Source organism: Pseudophryne corroboree, chromosome 5 (genome assembly GCF_028390025.1).
Source record: "Pseudophryne corroboree isolate aPseCor3 chromosome 5, aPseCor3.hap2, whole genome shotgun sequence".
NCBI lineage: Eukaryota > Metazoa > Chordata > Amphibia > Anura > Myobatrachidae > Pseudophryne > Pseudophryne corroboree.
Window position 1 is genome coordinate 574,557,354 of NC_086448.1, and position 13,309 is coordinate 574,570,662.

Below are 13,309 nucleotides of genomic sequence, written 5' to 3' on the forward strand. Positions count from 1 at the left end.
TAACACGGAGCGATTCCGCTAGGCATGTGGGACTTGTGGATGGAGCCCTTAATTCGCTTAACAAGGATTCACGGGTGGTCAATCTGTTGAAATCAGAGCACTACATTTTGGCCACCATGCTCGATCCTAGATTTAAAGCCTACCTTGGATCTCTCTTTCCGGCAGACACAAGTCTGCTGGGGTTGAAAGTAGTGATGAGCGAGGTTCGGTTTTACTCGGTTTTACTCGGTTTTACTCGGTTCTCAAAACGGCATCTTATTGGCTATCCAAAACACGTGACATCCGTGAGCCAATAAGATGCCGTTTTGAGAACCGAGTAAAACCGAGTAAAACCGAATCCGCTCATCACTAGTTGAAAGACCTGCTGGTGAGAAAATTGTCAAGTCAAGCGGAACGCGACCTGTCAACATCTCCTCCTTCACATTCTCCCGCAACTGGGGGTGCGAGGAAAAGGCTCAGAATTCCGAGCCCACCCGCTGGCGGTGATGCAGGGCAGTCTGGAGCGACTGCTGATGCTGACATCTGGTCCGGACTGAAGGACCTGACAACGATTACGGACATGTCGTCTACTGTCACTGCATATGATTCTCTCACCATTGAAAGAATGGTGGAGGATTATATGAGTGACCGCATCCAAGTAGGCACGTCACACAGTCCATACTTATACTGGCAGGAAAAAGAGGCAATTTGGAGGCCCTTGCACAAACTGGCTTTATTCTACCTAAGTTGCCCTCCCACAAGTGTGTACTCCGAAAGAGTGTTTAGTGCCGCCGCTCACCTTGTCAGCAATCGGCGTACGAGGTTACATCCAGAAAATGTGGAGAAGATGATGTTCATTAAAATGAATTATAATCAATTCCTCCGCGGAGACATTGACCAGCAGCAATTGCCTCCACAAAGTACACAGGGAGCTGAGATGGTGGATTCCAGTGGGGACGAATTGATAATCTGTGAGGAGGGGGATGTACACGGTGATATATCGGAGGATGATGATGAGGTGGACATCTTGCCTCTGTAGAGCCAGTTTGTGCAAGGAGAGATTAATTGCTTATTTTTTGGGGGGGGTCCAAACCAACCCGTCATATCAGTCACAGTCGTGTGGCAGACCCTGTCACTGAAATGATGGGTTGGTTAAAGTGTGCATGTCCTGTTTTGTTTATACAACATAAGGGTGGGTGGGAGGGCCCAAGGACAATTCCATCTTGCACCTCTTTTTTCTTTTATTTTTCTTTGCGTCATGTGCTGTTTGGGGAGGGTTTTTTGGAAGGGACATCCTGCGTGACACTGCAGTGCCACTCCTAAATGGGCCCGGTGTTTGTGTCGGCCACTAGGGTCGCTTATCTTACTCACACAGTCAGCTACCTCATTGCGCCTCTTTTTTTCTTTGCGTCATGTGCTGTTTGGGGAGTGTTTTTTGGAAGGGCCATCCTGCGTGACACTGCAGTGCCACTCCTAGATGGGCCCGGTGTTTGTGTCGGCCACTAGGGTCGCTAATCTTACTCACACAGCTACCTCATTGCGCCTCTTTTTTTCTTTGCGTCATGTGCTGTTTGGGGAGGGTTTTTTGGAAGGGACATCCTGCGTGACACTGCAGTGCCACTCCTAAATGGGCCCGGTGTTTGTGTCGGCCACTAGGGTCGCTAATCTTACTCACACAGCTACCTCATTGCGCCTCTTTTTTTCTTTGCGTCATGTGCTGTTTGGGGAGGGTTTTTGGAAGGGACATCCTGCGTGACACTGCAGTGCCACTCCTAGATGGGCCAGGTGTTTGTGTCGGCCACTAGGGTCGCTTAGCTTAGTCATCCAGCGACCTCGGTGCAAATTTTAGGACTAAAAATAATATTGTGAGGTGTGAGGTATTCAGAATAGACTGAAAATGAGTGGAAATTATGGTTTTTGAGGTTAATAATAATATCGGATCAAAATGACCCCCAAATTCTATGATTTAAGCTGTTTTTTAGGGTTTTTTGAAAAAAACACCCGAATCCAAAACACACCCGAATCCGACAAAAAAAATTCGGTGAGGTTTTGCCAAAACGCGGTCGAACCCAAAACACGGCCGCGGAACCGAACCCAAAACCAAAACACAAAACCCGAAAAATTTCAGGCGCTCATCACTAGTCATCGACCGCTTTTCTAAGATGGCCCATTTCGTACCCCTCAAGGGCATTTCCACTGCACCCCAGTTAGCCCAGCTCTTCATTGCTGAGATCTTCAAGTCTCATGGTCTTCTGACCGAAATAATCTCAGACCATGGAGTCCAGTTCGTGGCTAGATTTTGGAGGGCTCTCTGTGCTGCTCTACAAGTTCAACTAAAATTCTCAATGGCATTTCATTCAGTGGAAGTACGGAGTCAACCAGGACTTGGAGATGTTCCTCAGAATCAATGTTTCATCCTCTCCAGATGAGTGGCTTGAACTACTACCATTTGCAGAGTTTGCTCACAACAACTTCTACCACTCTTCTACATGTCATACTCCCTTTTATACCGTATATGGCTTTCATCCCCGAGTTCCTCAGTTTTTGAACTTACCTGTTCTAGATCTTCCTGTGGTTCAGATTTCTCTTAAGAGACTTTCTGGAATTTGGAGGAGGGTTCACCAAAACCTGCAAAAAGCTTCTATCAGTTATAAATTTTGGGCAGATAAAAAGAGGACAGTGGTGCCTAAATTAGTAGTTGGGGATTGAGTCCGGCTCTTTACATGTAACTTGAGGTTATGAGTTCAATCTATGAAATTTGCTCCTCGCTACATTGGACCCTTCCCTGTGGAAAATGTGGTCAATCCCGTACCTTACAGGCTCAAGTTACAACCTTACCTGAAAGTTTTTCCAACCTTTCATATTTCGCTCCTGAAGCCATTAGTGTTAAATAAGTTTTGTAAAATCCTTCCTCGCTCTCCAAAAGTTGTCACAGAGTGGGTTATTGAATTTGAGATCAAGAGGATCCTTGACTCCCGAGAAAGACATGGACAGCTACAATATCTTTCGGATTGGAAAGGTTATGGTCCTGAGGAGCGTTTCTGGGAGGATTCTTCAGACGTTCATGCTCCCGCTTTGCTTCGCATAGTTCCATGAAGAGAATCCCAACAAGCCTAGTGGCTGTCCAGTGGCCATCACTAAAAGGGGGGGTAATTTTACGGCCCGGCGGGTCGGGCTCAGGGAGCGCTGGTACTTACCTGTCCGGATGCTCTGGCGTGTGGGGGTGCGGGCTTCTGGCGATGGGCACAACTGGCAGGCATGTCTGGGAAGAGAGGACTCAGGGGCAGCAGCAAGTGTGGTGCAGCTTTCAGCTGCAGAGGTGTGGGATGGGCACTGCCATCTTGGGAGGGGTCATCTTACAGAATCATCCAGTGACCAGCAAGGTATGCAAAACCAATGAGAAACTGGCTGCAGGTATAAATCTGGGGATTTCTGGGAAAGAAATCACCAGTGCAATGTCTCTTACACAGCTTTGTGTGTGCGAGTTAATCTGTGCCCCACAGCATCGCTTCCAAAGTATCCAGATCCCTGAGATTCCCCCTGATAACCTCTCGACTGCTGCTTGTCCTCTGGGGCATCTTTTCTCCCAGTGAGCCTCAGTTGATCCCTGCCTCCAGTTCTCCTGATCCGGGAATCCGCCAGGCATTCGCTCATGGGCAAACTGGTTCTGCTGATTCATCCACTCAAATGAATACAACTACAGCAACAGAGGAATCTCCTGTGAGGACTTATGAAAAAGTCATTTATTCAGCCTGCCCAGCTAATCCTGACTAAAGCCACTTATACAGAACCTCAAACCGCAAGTCTGGATTCACAAAACCCCAGAGCTCTGACAGGACACATCAATGTGGCAACAAAAATGTCACACAACACCCTAACCAGCTTGTATGTGCACACCTGCAAATTGTGGGAGTTGCTACAGCTATTAAACAACTGTTAACTTAAACAAGAAGATAAAGAACACTGTGAACACTTGAGGAGAAGGGCAAGTAATGGCCTCTGGGAACAACTCGCCATGGATCAGAACAGTCAGGGAATGCTACAAACAGAAGGATCAGAAGGATGGGAATGATGATGCCATCCTTAATGAGTAAGGGAGGGCTGATCAGAACCAAAAGAAGACCCCCATAGCAATGAGGCTTAGTCTCAGTGAGATGGGGAGGGGCAGACGGCCAGGCATTCAGATCACACTGGAAGTCGGCAATATGCAGTGGGCAAAATGGCTACAGCTGCAAAGATGCCTGCAGGAGTCTCATCACACTAGTGGTGGACCAAAATAGATACTACAAAGGAGAAGAAAACGAGGCAGGGCATGAAAAGGGTTCCGACATGGCAGCAGGGTTCAAGAGTAGGCTGCAGAGGTGGTATCCAGATTCAAGGTCGATATGGATAAGGTCGACAGTCAATAGGTCGACTACTAATGGTCAACAGGCATTAGGTCGACATGGTCAAAATGTTGACATGGACAAAAGGTTGATGTGCCAGTGGTTGACACAGGAAAAGGTAAAACATGAATTTAAAAAAAAAAAATTATTTTACTTTTCTCATACTTTACGATCCACATGGACCGAAGCATGGCGGATGAAGCAAACCATGCGGGGGGACACAGTGTACTAATTGGAGTTCATGGCCACTTTACATAGTAAACAACACCCATAAAATTTTAAAGATCTAATTTCAACCTTTTCATGTGTCAACATATTCTGTGTCTGCCTTTTTTTCATGTCAACCTTATGCCTGTCTAACTTTCTGGGTCGACCTAGACACTGTCGACCTTTTTCAGGTCAACTAAGACAGCCATGCCTGCAGAGGTACAATGGGGGAAGAGAAGAGAGAAAATGGGAGAGGAAAGTTGGATAAGACAAGACAAAAAAAACACAAGTGCGCTGACCCACTGGTGGAATTAAAAGCACTAGACAGTTGGTTATGTCTCTAATCAGAACAGCTGCCACTTCCCAGATGTTAGAGGGATACTTGCCGACCCTGCCAACTGTAGAAGAAACAAAAAGATAAAGAATGGGAGTGCCGCTAATTCTAATTAGTGATCAACCAAAAAACATTTTTTTAAACCTCATATACAGTACTTTGTAAGTGGTATTTTGTCAATACTCAATGAAGGATCAATCTTTTACAATAACACAGAAATATTTTGCAATGAAAAATTATTTAATACACAAAAAAAGGAAAAAACAAACAAATAAATCACATAAAATATCCCTTACATAAAATATATTCGGTTCAATGCCACCTTAGCATATATGAAGTAATTCCCTTTGTAGCGGATAATTTATAATAAAAAACTTATAGAAATATATACAATTCTCTTCAGCATATTTCACTGAATGGTCAACTTAATTCACTGAACGTTTTATCGTGCCCCCTTTTTGTTTTGGGCATCCGTGTAGAGTCACATACGGTGTTGTAAATAGTCTCACAATCTCAAAGGTTCAATATAATCCTTAGTAGCAATAGATCTTGTTCTTTGCAAGAAAAAGGGGGGATCAAATACCACCTATTTTGGCTTTTATAAATCACCTCTTTGTTGTGATAATTTGAGATTTGGTCAATTCTCAGTCCACAAATAGTTGAACACATACTCATTAGGACCATAACCTTGTTATGCGGTCGCTACTGCTGCGGGATTCCGCTTAAGTGTTTCCTCCCTCTTACCCACTTGCTATTAGGTGTGCATTTGCTGCTTGGGATGGAAACAGAGTTTTAAATGCGTGGTTCCAGACGCTTTTTTGGTGACCAGCTATAACGTGGTTAAACCTGCGGCGAGGTGCTCACCGACCTGTTCCTTGTGTAATGTGTTTCTCCGCCTCAATATTTTCTTCAGCGGCTTCCTCAGATACATGGTGAACATCTCCGGGACAGTCCTTTTAAATAAGACGAGGAACGCCCTAGCTTTTAACCCTTAAAGACAAAACTATTTATTTCCACAAGCCCATGTGCCTAAGTGCCTTTAAGCTTCAAAGGAATATCCATAAAGAAATACAGAATAATGGGGGTAATTCTGAGTTGATCGCAGCAGGAACTTTGTTAGCAGTTGGGCAAAACCATGTGCACTGCAAGGGGGCACATATAACATGTGCAATCTAAATTGCAGTGTAAAAATAAAGCAGCCAGTATTTACCCTGCACAGAAACAAAATAACCCACCCAAATCTAACTCTCTCTGCACATGTTATATCTGCCTCCCCTGCAGAGCACATGGTTTTGCCCAACTGCTAACAAAGGTGGTCATTCCGAGTTGTTCCGCAGCGATCAGGCAAAAAAACGGCAATTCTGCGCAATGCGCACACGCGACGTACTTTCACAACAGCCGATGCAGTTTCACACAAGGTCTAGCGACACTTTTCAATCGCACTGCTAGCCGCAGAGTGATTGACAGGAAGTGGGTGTTTCTGGGAGGTTTAATACAGTAGGAGAACTAGAAGACGGTTATTTAGTTGGGTGCACAAAATAAATTTGTTGAGTTAATTAGTATCAGAAAACGTAGCTTTTATTGCTTACTTTAATATAAAGGTGGTCCTCTTAAGTAGGACACATACAGCAAAATATAGAGGTTAAAATTTGACACATACAAACAAATAAGTGATAAAGAATGAAATATTGTGAAAAAGATTCTTAAAAAGAGGCAAAACCACAATGACTCCTGCAGTAGTATATTTTAATGTGTAATATCCGAGCCGGATAATTCTTTGAGGGTTATTCTTAATTCATGCCTCAAAGTACCTATAAAGTATAAACACAAATAGAGTAATCCTTATGTAAGTAGTTTAGTTTCGGGATATTATTTTAATCCTCATAGGGACAGTAGCCGGCCAATATGGTATTTAACCTCTACCGTAGCTCAAACCTTATAGGGGTATCGATATCTGTGCATCAGTCGTGTTCAGCAATTATCATGCTGTGCACAGACTACAATAAGAATAATTGGTCCAAATAATACCTTAAATTATTTCTTATTCCACATAGAAAAATATAAGGGTGTGTCGTATTTATATTGGTATTGTCATTAACCCTTTCTGAAATAGTAGATAGATCAAAAGAGTACAAGAATTAATGCATATGCTTCGTAATGTCACTTATTGCTCCTATACTTGTGTCAGAGTTAATCAGGTAGATGTCTTTTATTACAATTATTTGACACAGTTCCTTATAGGAGTATTAGTGCTTTTAAGTATACCATGAGCTGTGCTCACTTTTAATCAGGACAAGTCAGGAGGATAAAGGATTTAATTCATATGCATGCTGATGTTATATACCGCTCCTGTATTTATTCAGAAATAAAATACAATGAAACTGTATTTCGTGTCGGTGGGACAGCTGGACTCTATTCCCTCAAGCCTCTTAAAAGCCTAAAAGCCTAGAAGTCGGATATAGGAACCATTATCCTCAGCGAACTGGACATCTGCAACATTTGACCTGAGCTAATCACTTGGACCAAGTAACATCTTGAACCAGCTACGTAAGGTCTATTCCAACTGCAGTTGGTAAATTCCATTCGCTTGCATCTGTTCCTGGACTGTGGCAATTGTTTTTGAGGATGAATTGGCTAATTTGAGTACCAGCTAATCAACCATATCTTAGTATATGGAACTTTTTAGATTCTGCAGTGCTAAGTTTTGCCCAAATTAAATCTAATACATTGTGGTTTTATTAATTGTTGCAACAATATTATTTTTACATATCAATATATTAAAATTGTTATTAGAAAAATTCTTATCCAGTTTCCTAGCGCTAATAATTCATTTGTTGGTGTTCTAGTTGTGGGGCTTGACTAACCCCGTCATTTAGCTGCTATAAGAAAAGCAACCCATTAACAGCGCCAAAGGTATTACTTGATAATTCCTTTTTCCACACGAACAACTCAGAATGAGGGCCAAAGTTGCTGCTGCAATCAACTCAGAATTACCCCAAATGTCCAAAGAATGTAGCAACCACTGAGATATACAAAATATTCATCTACTGCAGGAATAGGCGCTTTCGGATTCCAAGTACTCCAAACTGCTCCTCTGCACTTTAAACTAGAATTGTCTCACATTCAAAAACTGTTACATGAATAATAAAGACCATGAAAGACCATATTGCGTTACTTTCAAGAAGTAATAATGAAACCAAAAGGCATTGAGCAGGTAAAAACTAAATTAATGATATATCACAATAAACAGTTTCCAAAACAGATGAAAGGTTAAAAAAGGTTGGAAAAGTAGAAACAGAACCAGCTGTTCTGTGCAGTATTGTAAGTTAGAGTTATTAGTATGACATTTGAGCACATTCTTTCATCAATTGTTCATGCATAATTTAAATAAAAGTTGCAGTTAGATCCCTGCTGTCTGCTGATGTAAAAATGAAATAACTCTAGGAGATTGTTATGAAGCACGTAAATACAAAGTAAGCATATAGTAATAAATAAAAAGGTTTCATGCAGATGTCAGTTTAAAGACAGTTTATTGTACAAATACTCCATTCTCTGCTAAACCATATCTGTATGGCATTGCACACACTATTCTTCTTTGCTAAGAAGTTTAGATGAGAAATTAGGACACATGAAATTGGATTATTGGCCGCTAAATTTGCTCGGCAGAGTTGACAGCTGAATTTCTTTGTCAAAGGGCCTGAAGTACATTTGTACACAAACCTGATAGTTAACATAAATACAAATCTAATGGTTCAGGATCTGCGCATGTGCAGGATCTATTGTGTCAATGTGCAGAATGGGTCCTGCATGATCACTCGCAGTCGCCAATTAGTCACAGTCCATTTAAGGGGGGGGGAGGGGGCAGAGCAGAAGTGGTGACAGGAGCTGCTCAACGAAATCATGGACCCATCACAGGGGTTGCTGAAACTGGTCCAGAGCTGTGACCATTGCGATGGCTGCTGTGGTCATAATGGTGATCCTGTAAACGTCGGTTTACTTACAGGACTAAAAGCACTACTTTAAAAAGACATTTGATACACTTTAAATGGAGCCGCTGCGGCCACTGTACTCAATCCTTAGCCTACGTACCTTTTACACCATTAGCGTACAAGCCCCGTACTGTGTACGTACTTTGCGTACAAACGCCGCGCTGGCCGTACAAAGTACACGCAGTGCGTACACACCCAAAGATACACCGTGAGCACTTAGACTGAAGCACATGTGACTGAAATACACTTATAACCTTAGCAAGGAAAGGAGACACGACACCAGATTGTTCTTAAAATGCCGGGTTCCGACACACCAACATATAATTACTGAAAGGGGGTTACAATAACAATACAATATAATACAATAGAATAATGGTTACAATCAATGGTACATACGTTTTTGGTTTCGCCTGCGCTTCCCAGTCTGGTCCTCAGTCATCAAGGTAGATGACCTTCAGAGTCTGTGTGTGGCCGGGCATGCAGCTGGCTCTTTTATACAATATTCCAAAACCTAACACAATGGATACTGTAATCTCTTTGTCCATTGAGCACAGGGATGGTCATTTACAGTACAGGAGAGGTCATAGGTTGGTTATGAAAAGGTGGGCGATGTCTGTTCCAGGTGCATTTGCAGGTGGTCTCCTCTGGGTTCCCACCGCATACCAAATGTACAGTAAACACAGTTAATATTTATATTCTGCTCCTGCGCATAACTATTCACAGGAGCGTGCGATCTTCTGCAAACCAACACCGGAATATTGCCCTTAAAATACCCGACAGCTGGATACCAAACACCACCTTATAACCTAATTCTGTCCCCTCTAATCCTGTAAAGGTGAATCCTTTTGTTCTGGTACCATTTAAACTATTGTAACTTGCTGGTGTGGTGCAGGGAGACTATGGGGTAAATTTACTAAGCTCCCGATTTTGACCGAGATGCCGTTTTTTCATCAAAGTGTCATCTCGGTAATTTACTAAGCAATAATCACGGCAGTGATGAGGGCATTCGTAATATTTTGAAGTCCTAGGAAAAAAATCACGAATGAATACACCATCGGTCAAAACGCGGCTGTTTAAGTATGAATCTCGGTCATTTACTAAGAAGTGCAAAGCAAAAAAAAACAAACACTGCCGTGAAAAATTACAACTCGTAAAAAAGTGCTAAAAAAAAACAGACCTTTTTTTTTTATTCGTGATTGGATAGGCATGCACGGATCCATGAGATCCGTGCATGTATATCAGTGGGAAGGGGTGGGAAAGTGCTTATTTTTTCAAAAAAAATTGCGTGGGGTCCCCCCTCCTAAGCATAACCAGCCTCGGGCTCTTTGAGCCGATCCTGGTTGCAGAAATATGGTGAAAAAATTGACAGGGGTTTCCCCATATTTAAGCAACCAGCATCGGGCTCTGCGCCTGGTCCTGGTTCCAAAAATACGGGGGACAAAAAGAGTAGGGGTCCCCCGTATTTTTAAAACCAGCACCGGGCTCCACTAGCTGGACAGATAATGCCACAGCCGGGGGTCACTTTTATATAGTGCCCTGCGGCCGTGGCATCAAAAATCCAACTAGTCACCCCTGGCCGGGGTACCCTGGGGGTGTGGGGACCCCTTCAATCAAGGGGTCCCCCCCCCCAGCCACCCAAGGGCCAGGGGTGAAGCCCGAGGCTGTCCCCCCCCATCCAATGGGCTGCGGATGGGGGGGCTGATAGCCTTTGTTGTAAAAGAAAAGATATTGTTTTTAGTAGCAGTACTACAAGTCCCAGCAAGCCTCCCCCGCATGCTGGTACTTGGAGAACCACAAGTACCAGCATGCGGCGGAAAAACGGGCCCGCTGGTACCTGTAGTACTACTACTAGAAAAATACCCAAAAAAACACAAGACACACACACCGTGAAAGTATAATTTTATTACATACATACACACATACATACATACTTACCTTATGTTCCCACGCAGGTCGGTCCTCTTCTCCAGTAGAATCCAAGGGGTACCTGTTGAAGAAATTATACTCACGAGATCCAGGGGTCCAGGGTCCTCGGGGAATCCAGGTGTAATCCACGTACTTGAAAAAAATAACAAAACGGACACCCGAGCCACGCACTAAAAGGGGACCCATGTTTGCACATGGATCCCCTTTTCCCGACTGCCAGAAACCCACTCTGACTGATGTCTAAGTGGGTTTCTTCAGCCAATCAGGGAGTGCCACGTTGTAGCACTCTCCTGATCGGCTGTGTGCTCCTGTACTGAGTGACAGGCGGCACACGGCAGTGTTACAATGTTGCGCCTATGCGCTCCATTGTAACCAATGCTGGGAACTTTCTGCTCAGCGGTGACGTCACTTTAGGTCAACCGCAGGGCAGAAAGTTCCCAGCATTGGTTACAATGGAGCGCATAGGCGCTACATTGTAACACTGCCGTGTGCCGCCTGTCACTCAGTACAGGAGCACACAGCCGATCAGGAGAGTGCTACAACGTGGCACTCCCTGATTGGCTGAAGAAACCCACTTAGACATCAGTCAGAGTGGGTTTCTGGCAGTCGGGAAAAGGGGATCCATGTGCAAACATGGGTCCCCTTTTAGTGCGTGGCTCGGGTGTCCGTTTTGTTATTTTTTTCAAGTACGTGGATTACACCTGGATTCCCCGAGGACCCTGGACCCCTGGATCTCGTGAGTATAATTTCTTCAACAGGTACCCCTTGGATTCTACTGCAGAAGAGGACCGACCTGCGTGGGAACATAAGGTAAGTATGTATGTATGTGTGTATGTATGTAATAAAATTATACTTTCACGGTGTGTGTGTCTTGTGTTTTTTTGGGTATTTTTTTAGTAGTAGTACTACAGGTACCAGCGGGCCCGTTTTTCCGCAGCATGCTGGTACTTGTGGTTCTCCAAGTACCAGCATGCGGGGGAGGCTTGCTGGGACTTGTAGTACTGCTACTAAAAACAATATCTTTTCTTTTACAACAAAAGCTATCAGCCCCCCCATCCGCAGCCCATTGGATGGGGGGGACAGCCTCGGGCTTCACCCCTGGCCCTTGGGTGGCTGGGGGGGGGACCCCTTGATTGAAGGGATCCCCACTCCCCCAGGGTACCCCGGCCAGGGGTGACTAGTTGGATTTTTGATGCCACGGCCGCAGGGCACTATATAAAAGTGACCCCCGGCTGTGGCATTATCTGTCCAGCTAGTGGAGCCCGGTGCTGGTTTTAAAAATACGGGGGACCCCTACTCTTTTTGTCCCCCGTATTTTTGGAACCAGGACCAGGCGCAGAGCCCGATGCTGGTTGCTTAAATATGGGGGAACCCCTGTCATTTTTTTTCCCATATATCGGCAACCAGGATCGGCTCAAAGAGCCCGAGGCTGGTTATGCTTAGGAGGGGGGACCCCACGCAATTTTTTTTTAAATATTTGACAGTGTTTAATTAAAAAAAAAAAAAAAAAATGAACCCCAGCACGGATCACACAGATCCGGCCGAGATTCATTGTAAAAAAGTCGGCAGTGTTTTGCTAATCACTGCCGTAAAAATAGAAAAAAAACCACGAATGACATCGACATCGGAACAAAAGAAAAACCCGAATACGACAGCTTAGTAAATTAGTCGTAATCAATTCAAAAAGTTGCAGTTTTACACTTTCGATGTCATTCGTGATTGAACTTTGACCTGAAACGGGAAAATACGAATCTTAGTAAATTTACCCCAATGTATACATTGTGCACTATTTGGATTTAAATATGTAATGTGTTTTGATGGCTTTTCCATGCGATCACAAACTCTACCGTAATTACCCATACCACGCGCTAATATGCATGACCGTGGGAGTGACCATACGCAAATTGCGAATATGCATACGCACGGCAGAACAAGTACGCGACAGAGGCCATCTGTGTGTAGTTTGTACGTGATGTGTGCACTGCAATATTTTTCGACTTCGACAGTCCACCCTTTGGCAGTCACCAATAACTGCCACTAACTAATCAATAAACAGAAAAATATCTATACAATATATATATATATATATATATATATATATATGCTTGGATGATCGGAGGATATGTGTAGGTGGGAAATGTATGACCTAGTGGGATAGTAAAAAAAGCATGTATGTATGAATCCATGTCTGAGGGGCATGTATCATCGTGCCGTATATGTTCTAAATAAGATTTGAGGTATTGCTAAGTATACATTAAATCCTTCTCATCCCATATTAAGGGTCTGTAAATGGGCCAACAAACGCTACCGAGCTCTTTTCGGCTTCTTGTTACAACAAATGGGGTGCACATTTAGTTGATGATACATGGAGGGGGAACATACGTGAATGCTAGTATATGTGGATATCACCTGTCGACTATGTGTGCCATTGACTAGAGGTTGCAGAGATGAAAATAAGACATATATAAAAATACATTCACATAAACATT